Genomic DNA, 15874 nt, shown 5'->3' with positions numbered 1-15874 from the left:
CTGGAGCCTGTTTCGGATTCTGTGTCTCCCTCCCTCTCTGCCCCTCCCTGTTCATGCTCTCTGTCTCAAAAATAAATAAACGTAAAAAAAAAATAAATAAATAAAGAAAAGTAATAACCATGGTGGGGGGAGATGGAATTAGAGCAAGACGGTCAAAGAAAGAATTACACATCCACAAAGATCTATGTTACATAAGAAAGTAGTGCACCTAACTTTATTCCCCTCAGCAGGCTATATAAAGAAAACAGAGCACAGCGTGGTACGTTTATCTCTGAAAAATAAATAGCTGTTAACACACCTTTCTTCCCACATCAGGGGGCATGTAGCACCCGATGCAGAATACAATTATTGCTTCTCTCCATTAAGTATAACTGCTGATCACTCAGCTTCCCCCCCCCCAACAAAGTTATATGAAATGTACAACACAGATGTGCATGTTGGGTGGTAGCTGATTGCATGAAACACACAGCACAGCATTTCGCATTGCTTCTCTCATAGAAAGGTTGGGAATCTATGGCTCACAGGCCAGATCTAGCCCACTGTTCATTTTTAAAGTGGTTTTGTTTGAACAGGTCAGGCCCGTTCATTTACTTTTTGTCTGTGGATGCTTTTACACTACAAGGGCAGAGTCGAGAAATTGTGACAGAGACCATATGGCTCATAAAACCTAAAACATTCACTATCTGATCCTTACAGAAAAAGTTTGTTGACCCCCTCCCCCCACCCCGTTCTAGTGAAATCCACGCTTTGGTTCCTCATCTGCTTTCTCAGGAGACTCCATGATATTTTCACTGCTTAGAAATATATGTTGCCTCCTAAGAGACATCCATTTAAAGGTAGCTTAGTTTTCCTTCTTATACAGAGAAGCAACATAAAGCTCGATGTAGAGGGGCACCTGGGTGGCTCAGTCCCTTAAGTGACAGACTTCAGTTCAGGTCATGATCTCACAGTTTGTGGGTTCAAGGCCTGCATCGGGCTCTGTGCTGACAGCTTGGAGCCCGGAGCCTGGAGTCTGCCTTGGATTCTCTGTCTCCCTTGCTTTCTCTGCCCCTCCCCTGCTTGTGCTCTCTCTCTCTCTCTCTCTCAGAAATAAACATTTAAAAACAAACAAACAACAACAAAAAACACCGTGCCTAGTATACTACCATTTGTCCTGTTTTTGAGAGAGAGAGAGAGAGAGAGAGAGAGAGAGAGAGGATCTCAAATAGGCTCTATGCTCAGCACGGAGCCCAACACGGGGCTCAATTCCATGATCCTGGAATCATGATCTAATCGGAAATCAAGACTCCAATGCTCAATCAACTGAGCCACCCAGGTGCCACTACCGTATATAGTTTCATTTTTGTATTTTTTTTAATGTTTATTTATTTCTTTTGAGAGAGAAAGAGAGAGAAGGAGGGAGGGGCAGAGAAAGAGAGAGAGGGGGAGAGAGAGAATCTCAAGCAGCCTCCCCACTGCCGTGCAGAGCCCAACTCAGGGCTCAGTCTCACAAATCATGAAATCATGACCTGAGCCGAAATCAAGAGTCAGATGCTTAACCCATTAAGCCACCCAGGAGCTGTACTTTTAAATGGGAGAGGGGTGAAGGAGAAATATATATATCCTATATGCGTGCGTGTATGTGAAATATATATATCCTATATGCATGCGTGTATGTGTGTGCGTGTGTATTTACTTGCATATACGTAAACACCCACAGGGCTAACTATGAAGGTTAGGGGTCCTGGGCAAAAAGGGAGGTGGTAGGAGGCCCATCAGCATGTCTTCTTATATTTTTAGGTTCTTGAAACATGCATATATATTATAACCTCTTCAGAAATTTCAAGAAATTAAATTTATTATTTTTAAAGCTTCAAAGATTAAAATGCATAGTACTATTTGTGCTGACTGAATGAATTTGCCTTCCTTGGACGGGCCCTCCCTGAATTTCAGGGCTCCTGAGAGGTTTGTCCCCAGGCCTGAAGGCAGTTCCCGCCTCCCCATCTCTGGTAGCATTGGAGTCTGATTTGCAGCCCCGAAGGCTAAGCCTTTGTGGCCCTGGGATGTTTCTACTAAACAGAAAAGGATTTCAATGAAGGGAGGTTTTTTTGTTGTTTTTCTTATTTTTAAACAAAATGTATTTCTCTGCAGGCTACATTCTGGCGTTATAGTACTCCTACATCAGAATGGCCAGTTTGAGTCCTCTGCAAAGGGAAGATGGTCTACACTCCAGAGTGTGCTGGTTAATTCCCACCCCTCCCAGAAATAGACATCAATTTCAAGTGAGGTTACTCCAGGCAAAAAAAAAAAAAATAATAATCTCTTCAGGGGTCAATACATTCTGGAAAAAAAAAAAATTCTCCAGCCTGTTAAAATCCAAGTTTTGAGTTGCAAAATCTATTCTAGAAGCAGATTTCTTTTCTTTTATACAAACACGTAACACGGGAGCAGGGGAGCCCTGCTACGTGAAGCAATGAATTCCTTCCACCATTTCTCTGTAGAATCATTTTACTATGACACTGGTTTGATCATTTCTTTCGTGTTCATCCCTCACTCCCTCCATGGCTTCTGGGTGTTGTTAGTCCTGGAACAAAATCTGCTTTGCCCCCTGTTCATATGAAGCAGATGAAAGTGAAGCTACTCCAGGGCCCCTGGGGAAACATATTTTGAAAACATCTGCCCTACACCATGGAGACGATTCAGTGGCAACGGTCCTAAGAGTCGTCAGTAACTGAACACAGAAAGCATGTTTCCATCATGTGTCATTGTCCCCAAATCCTCAAAAGGTGGCGGACCTGAAGCAGCCTCATGTAGGTTGTCTCCACTTATTTCCAGAGCCTTTCTAAACAGATGTCTGACTGTATCGTTTGCACCCACTGTGGTGTTCCCTTTTTTTTTTTTCATTTTTTTGTAATGTTTATTTATTTTTGAGAGAGAGAGAAAGAGAGAGCACGCACGAACAGGGGAGGGACAGAGAGAGAGAGGGAGACACAGATTCCGAAGCAGGTTCCAAGCTCTGAGCTGTCAGCACAGAGCCCGATGTGGGGCTCGAACTCACAGACTGTGAGATCATGACCTGAGCCGAAGTCATGACTCAACCGAGCCACCCAGGGGCTCCCCCACCCCCACACTGTGATGTTTCTAACGATGCCTCAGGCTCGGGCTCCCTCATTTAGAACGTCTTAGGGCAATGTATTCACTTGAATTGTCCCCCAAACCTTGAGACTTGAGGGGACACTGTGCTGAGGTCAGCAGAACTGACTGTGCAGTCTTTGAGAGCAGTAGCTGGAACTAGACTTCATAGCTGCTAAACATGAAACCTACAACCCCGCCTCTTCCCTGCTCTTACACACACACACACACACCCTCCACGCCTCCCCAGTAGGCACCCCTCCAAAACAACATATGACCCATTGCGTCAGTATTTGGGATGAGGGAGACTTTTTTTTTTAATATAATTTATTGTCAAGTTGGCTAACATACAGTGTGTACAATGTGCTCTTGGTTTTGGGGGGGTAGATTCCCGTGATTCGTCGCTTACACACAGCACCCAGTGCTCATCCCAACAAGTGCCCTCCTCAATGCCCATCTCCCATTTTCCCCTCTCCCCCACCCCCTCCATCAACCCTCAGTTTGTTCCCTGTATTTGAGAGTCTCTTAGGGTTTGCCTCCCTCCCGCTCTGTTAGAAACTATTTTTTCCCCTTCGCTTTCCCTCTGGTCTTCTGTTAAGTTTCTCAAGTTCCACGTTATGAGTGAAAACATATGCCATCTGTCTTTCTCTGACTGACTTATTTCACTCAGCAGAATACCCTCCAGTTCCATCCACATTGTTGCAAATGGCAGGAATTCATTCTTTCTCATGGCGGGATGAGGGAGACTCTTTAAATGCTGTCATGATGTTCAGAGAAAAGCTGACCAGATTGCTCTAGCTTTCAAATTGCTGAGTTGCAGACAGCACCCAGACTATTTTCAGTACCGAGCGTCTACTATGGAATCAGAAGACTGTGCCCATCTTTACAGAGCACACTTCCAAGCTGGTACTTCACCCCCTCTGCAGACCATCCCAACACCCCCTCCACCAGGCAGCCTCTGGAAGTACCATGTGTGACTCAGTCAGAGGACAACCCCCCCCCCCCCAGTCATGAACACATTCCTGCACTTCCTTCAAATACGGCCGGGGGAGGGGGGGGTTGTCTTCTGGTCTGGTGCTGTGCTCTGTGGCACCCCATGCCAATGGGCCAGAGGCTCCAGGAGCCCCAGAGAGTGGTGCTGCCCGAGGACCTGCAGGGAGGAAAGCAAACTCAGACCCAGGATGCCCATGCCTCTGAAAACTCTCAACTTCCTGTCAAGTGGCCGACTGGCCGGAGTTCTCGGGGATGATGCCTTGCAGGTGGCCCAGTACTGGCGTCTGACAGGCAGGGCGGGCCCTCAGTGATGACAGCAGCTAAATCAGCCTTCCCAACTCGTCAGTCCATGCTGACAAGCTCCATCTCTACGACGGTGGCCACTTTTATTTATTTATTTATTTGGCCACACTATTTCATGTGTCAGTTGTGCCGGTCCCGGGGTGGCCAACAACCGAGGCTGGCCAAGGTCAGCTGTCTTCGTCGGTTAGCCCTTCCACGATGGATGCTGTCTGGCGGGCAATTAACATGACACAGCAATCCGCATAGTCTCCCAGTCACCCATCCACTTCGCCATCTCCTCATCCCCAACCTTCCAGGCCCCTCACCGGCCAGCCAGGCCATTCCCCGGTGCTGTAGGTCAATGTGAATTCTAACCCTCATCCGCTGTGCCTTCTCCGCCAGGTGGATGACCGGGCATATCCCCCACCTGAGAATGTTTTCCTCCACCACTGTCATCTTGGGCCCCTGCTGGATGAGGCTCCAGGGAAGTTGCTGTCTGCATTTTTGGCTACAGAACCCCAGAGGCCTTCATTACGGCCCTTGCCCTGGCAAGTGCCACAAGCTCCATACGGCACCTTGTCCCACTGCCTCCACTGTCGGCCATTTTGGCATGTCAATTCACTTAGCCTGGGTCATAACCTTCTCCATGCTTCTAGGAGCCATCCAGGTATTGAGGTCGCACCATCTCCCAGGGCACTTGCCAGGGCGTTACATCTTGGATTCCAGGAGAGCTCCCCATCTTTGTGGTCTGGCCATGGGGTCAAGCATCCCGAGAACTCACTCCCACATGTCTTCTCCCAGTTGGTCATGCAGGTCTTCTGGGGGAGTTATAGCCTGGGGGCTAGTAGAGGAGACAGGTACGGGTTGTTGCTGTTTTTAATTTTTTTAATGTTTATTTATTTTTGAGAGAGAGAGACAGCGTGAGCAGGAGAGGGCAGAGACAGAGGGAGGCAGAATCCGAAGCAGGTTCCAGGCTCTGAGGTGTCGGCGTAGAGCCCGACGTGGGGCTCAAACTCACAAACCGTGAGCTCATGACCCCAGCCGAAGTCAGATGCTTAACCGACTGAGCCACTCAGGCGCCCCCAAGGTACAGGTCTTAAGGAAAGTGACCTTGTCTTGTAGAGAGAGCTGTTTGCATGGTCTCCAAGCAAGGTGATAACAAACGCTGCTTTTCTTTTTTCCTTTTTTCTTTTCTTTTTTTTTTTTAGTATTCACTGAATTTACTCAGCATAACCACAGAAGTATTGGCTTCATGCAGTCACACACCAACAAAAACACAAGATATAGCACTATTATCCACATTTTGTCCAAGTGTATTTCTTTTGAGGCTCATTTATATATTTTCATATGCCACAGACCGTCACTTAAATAATGGATATTTTTAATGCTAATTGCTTTCTTGACTTACTCAGTATCTTCTGCAGATATCTTCACGATTCCCACACACAGAAAATGCTGATTTCCTTCCGCCATGATTGCAACGATCGTACGTACTGCAACAGGGTAAAGCTTGGCTCCAGGAGACGTTAAGCCCGGACACATAATGTTTGCTCGACTGAGTACAAATGTGATGGCTCCTTTATCAACTTGCTGGGGCACCAGGATAAAAGGATATTTGTGGAGTAACCTTAGGGTTGGATAAAAAGGTCCTTCCCTTTGTCTAAAATATAGTAAGTTTTACTGCAAGGATTTCTCTAGGTTCATGGCACCACACTATTCTGACAGGATCTTTCTTAGGCATTATATGATTAAGCCATGGTTCTCTACCTGGAAATTGTTCTATCGACTGGTTCTTAATACCCTTAATAACTGAGGTTTTCAACTGGATGCAGTTGGACACATTTTCTTTTTCATCACATTTCTTGAACACGTTCCTAGGTGAAGAGAGCGACGATGGGGAAGAGCCCAGAATGGGAAAAATTGAGTTAGGTAGGGTCGGGCAGATCCCCTTACTCCGGGGAAAGCCGTCAGTGACAATAGGCGCTGTTGTCGTTATCCGGAAAGGGAGACAGCCAGCCGCACTTTACGGCTCTAACAAATACTACTTCCGCACCTCTGAATTGGGTGGCCCTTTTGCTGGGTCGTTTGGGGCTACCAATTTCTTCCCAGAGCCGGTAGCTCAGAGGGCGAGGCTTGAGGAAAAAGAAGGGCTAGATCAATGGTTCTAGTTGTAGGAAGAGAATGGAAAGATAGCGCTTGTTCTTAACAAGGACGGATGGGCCGTTTCTGCAGGCTCAGAGGAGTCTGGTTGACAGTTACCGGCATCTGGGGCGCCTGGGTGGCTCAGTCGGTTGAGCGTCCGGCTTCGGCTCAGGTCATGATCTCATCGTCTGTGTGAGTTCAAGCCCCGCATCCGGCTCTGTGCTGACAGCTCAGAGCCTGGAGCCTGTTTCGGATTCTGTGTCTCCCCCCCCCCCCCCCCCGCCTACTCAAGAATAAATTTTAAAAACATTAAGATAAAATTTAATTTAAAAAATAAAATATTTTCTCACCAATAGATATTTCAGGGACTGAGAAGGTTTTTTGTTTAATTATTTATTTCTTTTGTTTAATTTTTTAATGTTTATTTTTTAATTTAATTTTTATTTATTTTTGAGAGAGAGAGAGAGAGCATGAGTGGGGGGAGGGCACAGAAAGAAGGAGGCGCAAAATCCAAAGCAGGTTCCAGGCTCTGAGCTGTCAACACAGAGCCGATGCAGGGCTTGAACTCATGAACTGTGAGATCATGTCCTGAGCCAAAGTCGGACACTTAACCAACTGAGCCACCCCGGCACCCTTAATTTTTTTAATGTTTATTTTGAGAGAGAGAAAGAGAGTGAGAGAGCACGAGCAGGGGAGGGGCAGAGAGAGAGAAGGAGAGAAAGAATCCCAAGCAGGCTGTGCGCTATCAGCCCAGAGCCCCACATGGGGCTCGATCTCACAAACTGCGAGATCATGACCTGAGCCAAAATCAAGAGTCAGTCGCTCAACTGACTGAGTCACCCAGGTGCCCCTCTATAAAATCTTTTGGTAGGCTGATTTAGTTTGTGGCATCCCTGGCAAGAAGCCTAGGAAAACTAAAGGAATCAGAAAAAACCAGAATTTTGGAGATCTTTGAGGGTAACCCATACTTATGATGTAAGTGGAGAGAATTGCATGGAGGGCATCAACTAGGTCTGCTCCCACCACTCCTCTAGGTCCCCTGCTACTTGGTAAAGAGTGAATGAGGGTTTCCCAGGTGTCCAAGCAAAGCAGGAGCCCAGAAAGCCAGGGGCCAGCCCTCGTAGCCAACTACCTCTCTTCTTTGGCACATCACAGAGGCCCCAACCCACCGAAACATTATTTCTTTGCTTACATTAGTAGGAACAAATGTCATAACTTCTCCAAAGGAAAGAAAGTATGTGTGCTGAAAGAGAATTGTCATCTACCAAATAGGGACACACATCCCAAAGCGACATAGAGAGACATGGAAATACACAGATAGGCCCCAGTTTTAGACTATAATGAATGTAAAATTAAGGAACATACAATTTTTAGAGAGCATGAATGAGCAAGGGGCAGAGAGAGAAAGAGAGAGAGAGAATCCAATGAGGTTCAGAGAGAGAGGGAGAGAGAGCTCAGAGCTGGGAGCGGGGCTCGAACTCATGAACCATATCATGACCTGAGCTGAGGTTGGATGCTTAACCGACTGAGCCACCCAGGCGCCCCATGGGAAAATATAAATTAATGTCAAGACTCTTTAGGCCTTATCTTTTAGGCTTTTTAAAAAAAATATTTCACTTATTCTTGAGAGAGAGCATGAGCAGGGAAGGGGCAGAGAGAGAGGGGGACAGAGGATCCAAAGCGGGCTTTACACTGACAGCAGTGAGTAGGATGTGGGGCTCAAACTCCGGAACCATGAGATCATGACCTGAGCCAAAGTTGGAGGCTCAACTGACTGAACCGCCCAGGCTCCCCCCATCCTTAGCTTTTATTCTTACAAGTGTCCCCAATAAATAGTTAACCAGTCAATCTTAGTCTATTTGGAACTAAAACCATAACATTGGCTTTTAATTTAAATACTGCAGTTTTCTACCTTGCCAAAACAGTAACTTTTAAACCTGTGTTTAAATCACCCAATGGCTTTTTAAAAGTTTATGTATTTATTTGGAGAGAGGGAGGGAGGGAGAAAGAAAGAAAGAGCAGGGGAGTGGCAGAGAGAGAGGGAGAGAAAGAGAATCCCAGGCAGGCTCCATACTGTCGGCATGGAGCCCAACTCGGGGCTAGAACTCACAAACCGTGAGATGACCTGAGCCGAAACCAAGAGTCAGATACTTAACCGACTGAGCCATCCAGACAGCCCTCATCCAATGGCTCTTTACCCAAAGCAGACATTTGTCTGCATCTTCAGAGACACTCTCAGAATATTCCCTAGAGGACAGGGAGGACTTTGGGGGAACATAGCCCTTCCCCTGTTGCCAAGCAGTGAGGGTGTTTATTGCCAAATGTTGACATTGAGAGAGCTTAGAGGCTGGTCCCGCTCATATGGATGCAGAAATAATTTGTAGACCATCAAAATTCTCTGGCAGGTGCAGGCCCCACTTGAAAACAGTCCTCAATGCCAGTAGACCCAGGCAATTCCCCTGCCCCACTGCTCCCACCTACCAGAAACATAGGCCCACAGGACGCCAGAAGGGGACTGGACCCTCCAGGCCACTTGTCGCCTCCCACCCTTCCCGACTCCTAGGCGGACAAGTCAAGCCACGTGCATCGGTTCAAGTACCCCAGTCACCTGGAACTCGGCCCAGAAGTTGTGGTCTGTGTGCAGCCAGACATCAGAATTATTTTAAGCTCTCCAAGTGATTCTAAGGGGCAGCACGGTTTGAGAACCACTTCTCCATGCCAGAGCTTAGCCAACGTCCATGCCAATCTGATTTTAGCAGGTAAAGGGGCTGAAGAAGACAAGCACACAGAGCTATGGAGTGTGGAGGGCACTTTACTCCTGGGTGCAAGGTCATGTGCAGGCTGTGTGATGGTGGGCAAGTCACCTGGCCTCTCTGGGCTGAGTCTCCTCGTGTCTAAAGTTGAATGGGTGCATTCACTGTCAGAGATCTGCTCCACCGCCAAGTTCTGGGCTTTTACCCTAAGGCCTGAAGGCCTCAGGTGATTGCGGTTACCTGCTCCAAGTCGCTCCCTCCAAAGCAGGGGTCAGCTGGCTTGTCCTCGAGGCCATTTGAAAACTCTCTGCTCTTTTCTGGGGGTACAACCCTGGGGTTAATGTGGCAGAAGAGTCTCAGAAGCCCAAGTGGACTTTAGAACAAGAAGGGCATGGACTGGAGAAAATTGCCTATGGGAAGAGAGGTCAGTAACGACATCAGAGACGCCACTAGATGGGCTCAATCAATGAGTGGGACTTGGGAGAGAAGATAAGACTGAGCTTTCTGAGGGGGGTGACAGACTGAGTTGATAGAGCCCTTGTCCCTGGGATGTCTCTCTCTTCAACTCATCTGTAGTTCTACTTCTATTCATGAAACATCTTGTGATATGCATGTCAATAGGGCCTTTCTCTTTCTCCCAAATTAAACACTTGTTTCCAGTAGATAGAAAGGTGTCTCCACTTGGACTGAGACTTCTAAATGCATCTGAAAGTTGCCCGAGGCTCTGAGCTCCGGTCATCACCCCATGTCTCTGTGATCATTGCACCGGGTCAGGGACCGATAGGAAAATCAGTTCCTTTCCAACATTTGTACTAACGTGTCCCAGTCTCCAAGAAGGCTATGCCTGCAAAGAGGGAACATGAGAGGTTACAATTCTCTAACTAGACCATGGCCTTGATATAGAAGTGACTGACTCCTGGGGCGCCTTTGTGGCTCTGTCAGTTGAGCATCCGACTCTCGATTTCGGCTCCGATCATGATCTCACGGTTAGTGAGATCAAGCCCCAGCTCAGGCTCTGTGCCAATAGGGAGGAAGCTGCTTGGGATTCCCTCTCTCCCATGCTCTCTCCTTCTCTCTCAAAATAAATAAGTAAACTTTTGGGGCGCCTGGGTGGCTCAGTCGGTTAAGCGTCTGACTTCATCTCAGGTCACGATCTTGCGGTCCGTAAGTTCGAGCCCCGCATCGGGCTCTGGGCTGATGGCTCAGAGACTGGAGCCTGCTTCCGATTCTGTGTCTCCCTCTCTCTCTGCCCCTCCCCCACTCATGCTCTGTCTCTCTCTGTCTCAAAAATAAAACGTTAAAAAAATTTTTTTTAAATAAATAAGTAAACTTAAAAAAAAAAAAAAAAAGCGACTGACTCCTTAACTACATCTGTGACTGAAGTGAGCCAGGCCACGTTTTGGACACAGGTGGGAAAGACAAGCAAAAGCAGATGCTCAAGGTCTAGTTGGGGAAGCAGGTGTGTCAGCAGGTGAGTTCAGTCAGTCCAGGGTCGCAGCGCTGACATGAAGTCTGTGCAGAATTGAGGGAGCAGGAGAAGGAGAGGCACGTCTGTAGGATTGGGCTTGAAGGGACAGCAAAGAGTCGGTTGTGCCTTTTTTTTTTCCTTCTAATTTTAATTCTGTTTTCTTAGAATACAATTGAGCATGGTAAAACTCTAAAAAACAGAAACAAAATACTTCCTTTTGTCCTTGTTCCAAACCACCCATTGTTGCCCCCTTGTAAATAATCTTTGTTCTGAAACCGGAAGTGATCTATAGAATGTATTGTTTCCTCAACTTCGGAAGTGCATTGAAGAGGAGTATAGTCGGCAGAGCAAAATTTAGAAAACTGTGGCCAGTGTTGAAGGAATGGCGAGACCGGAATTCGTTGCAAGCCTTCGGCTACTCCACGAGCAGAGAGTTGGGATGAAGTTATAGGAAGTTTTATATGAAGTTATAATAACAACGAAAGCTGGGAGGTCCTAGGGAAAATTGGAGGGAAAGAGAGCTCATCCTACAGGAAGGGCCAGGCTAGGACTGTCCTTCTGTACAGCAGTCCCGGGAGCCTCTGGTGTGTGAAGTTATACCTGTCTGTCCGCATATCTGTAATGGTTGCCTGATCTGTGCTGAGATGATACAGGCCACACCCGCTGGCCCCGAGTTCCGCATAAAGCCTGTTTGGTCATGCAGAATGCTGGACATCGCATCAAGATTCTCTGACATATTAAAGAATAATGTCCCTGTCGCTTCGATGTGTTGGTTTCTTACTTTGTAAGAAGGCACTTCAACTAATAGCTTATTTAATCACTTACCACTCCCAAAAGGTTATTAAACCATTTCACACTCGAGAATTGTGAGGTTCCTAATGAAAGCAAAGAACGGCACTGGTAAGGATGATATGAGGATTTCTTTATTTTGTATTTATTAAAAAAAAATTTTTTTTACATTTATTTATTTTTTTTTGAGAGACATAGAGACACAGAGCACAAGTTGGGGAGGGGCAGAGAGAGAAGGAGACACAGAATCTGAAGCAGGCTCCAGGATCTGAGCGGTCAGCACAGAGCCTGACACGGGGCTCGAACTCACAAACTGTGAGATCATGACCTGAGCCAAAGTCGGACGCTGAACCGACTGAGCCACCCAGGCGCCCCTCTTGATTTTTTTTAATGTTTATTTTTATTTTTGAGAGAAAGAAAGCAGAGGAGGGGCAGAGACAGGACACAGGATCTGAAGCAGGCTCTGCAGTGGCAGCAGTGAATCCGATGTGGGGCATGAACTCAGGAACCATGAGACCATGACCTGAGCCGAAGTCGGACGCTCAACTGACTGAGCCACCAAGGCGCCCCGAGGATTTCTTTTCATAATTATCTGAAAAGGTTGTCATCATGTGCCTTAGTAACAGTACAATCCTACCCAGTGATCCCATTATCCCTGGTCCTTGGCCATCCCGGCCCGTGTTACCAGGTGGTAACCCACAACCTGTGCTCATAAGAATAGAAAGAAATCAACTATGAGCTGTCACCAGATGGCAGGCCCTGCTGCAGCCATAGGATGGGCCCAAATCCAGAGCAGATCCTAGCAGATGCTGATCAAAGAAATACTATCATACAAGCCTGAAGGAACACCTTGCCCTTTGAGCATTAAGAAATCTGAAAGCAAGCATGAACATAAACGAATACAATTTTAAATTTTGTATTTTTTACGGTGAATAGTCATCATCTTCCCCAACGGCCTCTGAAGCCAATAGTCCTGATTAATTTTTTTAATGTTTGCTTATTTATTTTGAGAGAGAGAGAAAACAAGTGGGGAAGGGGCAGAGAAAGGGGGAACAGAGGATCCAAAGCAGGTTCTGTGCTAACAGCACAGGGGGCTCCAACTCATGAATTGCGAAATCATGATCTGAGCCCAAGTCGGATGCTCAACCAACTGAGCCATCCAGGCACCCCAGTCCTGATTATTATTAAAAAATCATAAAGTTCTGGGGGCGACCGAGTGGCTCTGTTGGTTAAGTGTCAGACTCCTTTTTTCTTTTTTTAATAACTATTTAGGGGCGCCTGGGTGGCACATTCGGTTAAGCGTCCGACTTCAGCCAGGTCACGATCTCGCGGTCCGTGAGTTCGAGCCCCGCGTCGGGCTCTGGGCTGATGGCTCAGAGCCTGGAGCCTGTTTCCGATTCTGTGTCTCCCTCTCTCTCTGCCCCTCCCCCGTTCATGCTCTGTCTCTCTCTGTCCCAAAAATAAATAAAAACGTTGAAAAAAATTTTTGAAAAAAAAATAACTATTTATTTTTGAGAGAGAGAGAGAGAGAGAGAGACAGAGTGCAAACAGGGGAGGGGCAGAGAGAGAGGGAGACACAGCATCTGAAGCAGGGTCCACGCAGGGCTCAAACCCATGACCTGAGCAGAAGTCAGACGCTTAACTGACTGAGCCACCCAGGTGCCCCTAGCGTCAGACTCTTGATTTTGGCTCAGGTCAAGATGTCATGGTTGGTGAGATCCCTGCTTGGAATTCTCTCTTTCTCCCTCCCCTAACAAACAAACAAATAAACAGACAAACAAATAAACAAATCATTTTTTTAATCACAAAGTTAGATCAATGTTCTCCTTTTCAAAAACCATGTTCATATTCTCTCTGTGAGACAGACCTATCTGCAAAGTCTTGAACCACAACATAACTTTGGCTAAGCAAAGCAACATCTGAAAAGATATTTTTATTTATCTTTTTTAATTTTTAAGTAATCTCTACACACAACCCCAAGATCAACAGTCGTGTGCTCCACGGACTGAGCCAGCCAGGCACCCCCAGAAAGATAATTCTTAAACGGGAAGAGTTGAGAATGTTTACATTCATTTTTTATTTACCCATGATAAGCAGTATTTCTGCCGTTCTAATGAAGCTTAAACCTTAGATTTAATCTATAAAAATTAGGAGATTCAGATTAAATTCCTGATGCCCTATTGTAAATTCAATAAAGGTTAACATAAAACGATGCACAAAACAAACTTCAGTTGTTCCTGCCCTTATTTTTGGAAGATCATTTGAGATTAAAAGAATAAAACAAAACCCCACAGTGCATGAGAACAGTGTCCCCCTTCTTTAATAACAATATTTTCAAAGTCTCTGTTATGGCACAAAAACAGACACACAGACCAATGGAATAGAATAGAAACCCCAGAACTAGACCCACAAACGTATGGCCAACTCATCTTTGACAAAGCAGGAAAGAACATCCAATGGAAAAAAGACAGCCTCTTTAACAAATGGTGCTGGGAGAACTGGACAGCAACATGCAGAAGGTTAAAACTACACCACATTCTCACACCATTTACAAAAATAAACTCAAAATGGATAAAGGACCTAAATGTGAGACAGGAAACCATCAAAACCTTAGAGGAGAAAGCAGGAAAAGACCTCTCTGACCTCAGCCGTAGCAATCTCTTACTCGACACATCCCCAAAGGCAAGGGAATTAAAAGCAAAAGTGAATTACTGGGACCTTATGAAGATAAAAAGCTTCTGCACAGCAAAGGAAACAACCAACAAAACTAAAAGGCAACCAACGGAATGGGAAAAGATATTTGCAAATGACATATCGGACAAAGGGCTAGTATCTAAAATCTATAAAGAGCTCACCAAACTCCACACCCGAAAAACAACCCAGTGAAGAAATGGGCAGAAAACATGAATAGACACTTCTCTAAAGAAGACATCCAGATGGCCAACAGGCACATGAAAAGATGTTCAGCATCGCTCCTTATCAGGGAAATACAAATCAAAACCACACTCAGAAATCACCTCACGCCAGTCAGAGTGGCCAAAATGAACAAATCAGGAGACTATAGATGCTGGAGAGGATGTGGAGAAACGGGAACCCTCTTGCACTGTTGGTGGGAATGCAAATTGGTGCAGCCGCTCTGGAAAGCAGTGTGGAGGTTCCTCAGAAAATTAAAAATAGACCTACCCTATGACCCAGCAATAGCACTGCTAGGAATTTATCCAAGGGATACAGGAGTACTGATGCATAGGGGCACTTGTACCCCAATGTTCATAGCAGCACTCTCAACAATAGCCAAATTATGGAAAGAGCCTAAATGTCCATCAATTGATGAATGGATAAAGAAATTGTGGTATATATACACAATGGAATACTATGTGGCAATGAGAAAAAATGAAATATGGCCTTTTGTAGCAACGTGGATGGAACTGGAGAGTGTAATGCTAAGTGAAATAAGCCATACAGAGAAAGACAGATACCATATGGTTTCACTCTTATGTGGATCCTGAGAAACTTAACAGGAACCCATGGGGGAGAGGAAGGAAAAAAAAAAAAAAGACGTTAGAGTGGGAGAGAGCCAAAGCATAAGAGACTGTTAAAAACTGAGAACAAACTGAGGGTTGATTGGGGGTGGGAGGGAGGGGAGGGTGGGTGATGGGTATTGAGGAGGGCACCTTTTGGGATGAGCACTGGGTGTTGTATGGAAACCAATTTGTCAATAAATTTCATATATATATATATATATATATATATATATATATATATATATATAAAGTCTCTGTTAACTGAAACACTACAGAATAACTCACCAGATTTTTAAAAATCCGAAATCTAGGGGCGCCTGGGTGGCTCAGTCGGTTAAGCGTCCGACTTCAGCCAGGTCATGATCTCGCGGTCCGTGAGTTCGAGCCCCGCATCGGGCTCTGGGCTGATGGCTCAGAGCCTGGAGCCTGCTTCCGATTCTGTGTCTCCCTCTCTCTCTGCCCCTCCCCCGTTCATGCTCTGTCTCTCTCTGTCCCAAAAAAAAAAAAAAAAAAAAAAAAAGACTCTCTCTCTCTCTCCCTCTGCCCCTCTCCCCTCCTCCCATACTCTCTCTAAAATTAAGGGGCGCCTGGGTGGCTCAGTCGGTTAAGCGTCCGACTTTGGCTCAGGTCATGATCTCGCGGTCCGTGGGTTCGAGCCCCGCATCAAGCTCTGTGAGACAGCTCAGAGCCTGGAGCCTGTTTCAGATTCTGTGTCTCCCTCTTTCTCTGACCCTCCCCTGTTCATGCTCTCTCTCTGTCTCAAAAATAAATAAATGTTAAAAAAAATAAAAATAAAAAAATAAAATTAAAAAGAA

The 15874-nt window shown here is 46.0% G+C and overlaps 1 pseudogene; it reads right to left on the bottom strand.

The window, feature by feature from the left end:
• Positions 1-5715: 5715 nt before the first annotated feature.
• LOC115501093 lies at positions 5716-11464 on the bottom strand (annotated as a pseudogene).
• Positions 11465-15874: the final 4410 nt, after the last annotated feature.

The sequence above is a fragment of the Lynx canadensis genome, chromosome A2 (assembly GCF_007474595.2).
Source record: "Lynx canadensis isolate LIC74 chromosome A2, mLynCan4.pri.v2, whole genome shotgun sequence".
In the NCBI taxonomy this organism is placed as follows: Eukaryota; Metazoa; Chordata; class Mammalia; order Carnivora; family Felidae; genus Lynx; species Lynx canadensis.
Note: the sequence above shows the minus strand (reverse complement) of the source record. Positions and strands in the feature narration are given on the sequence as shown.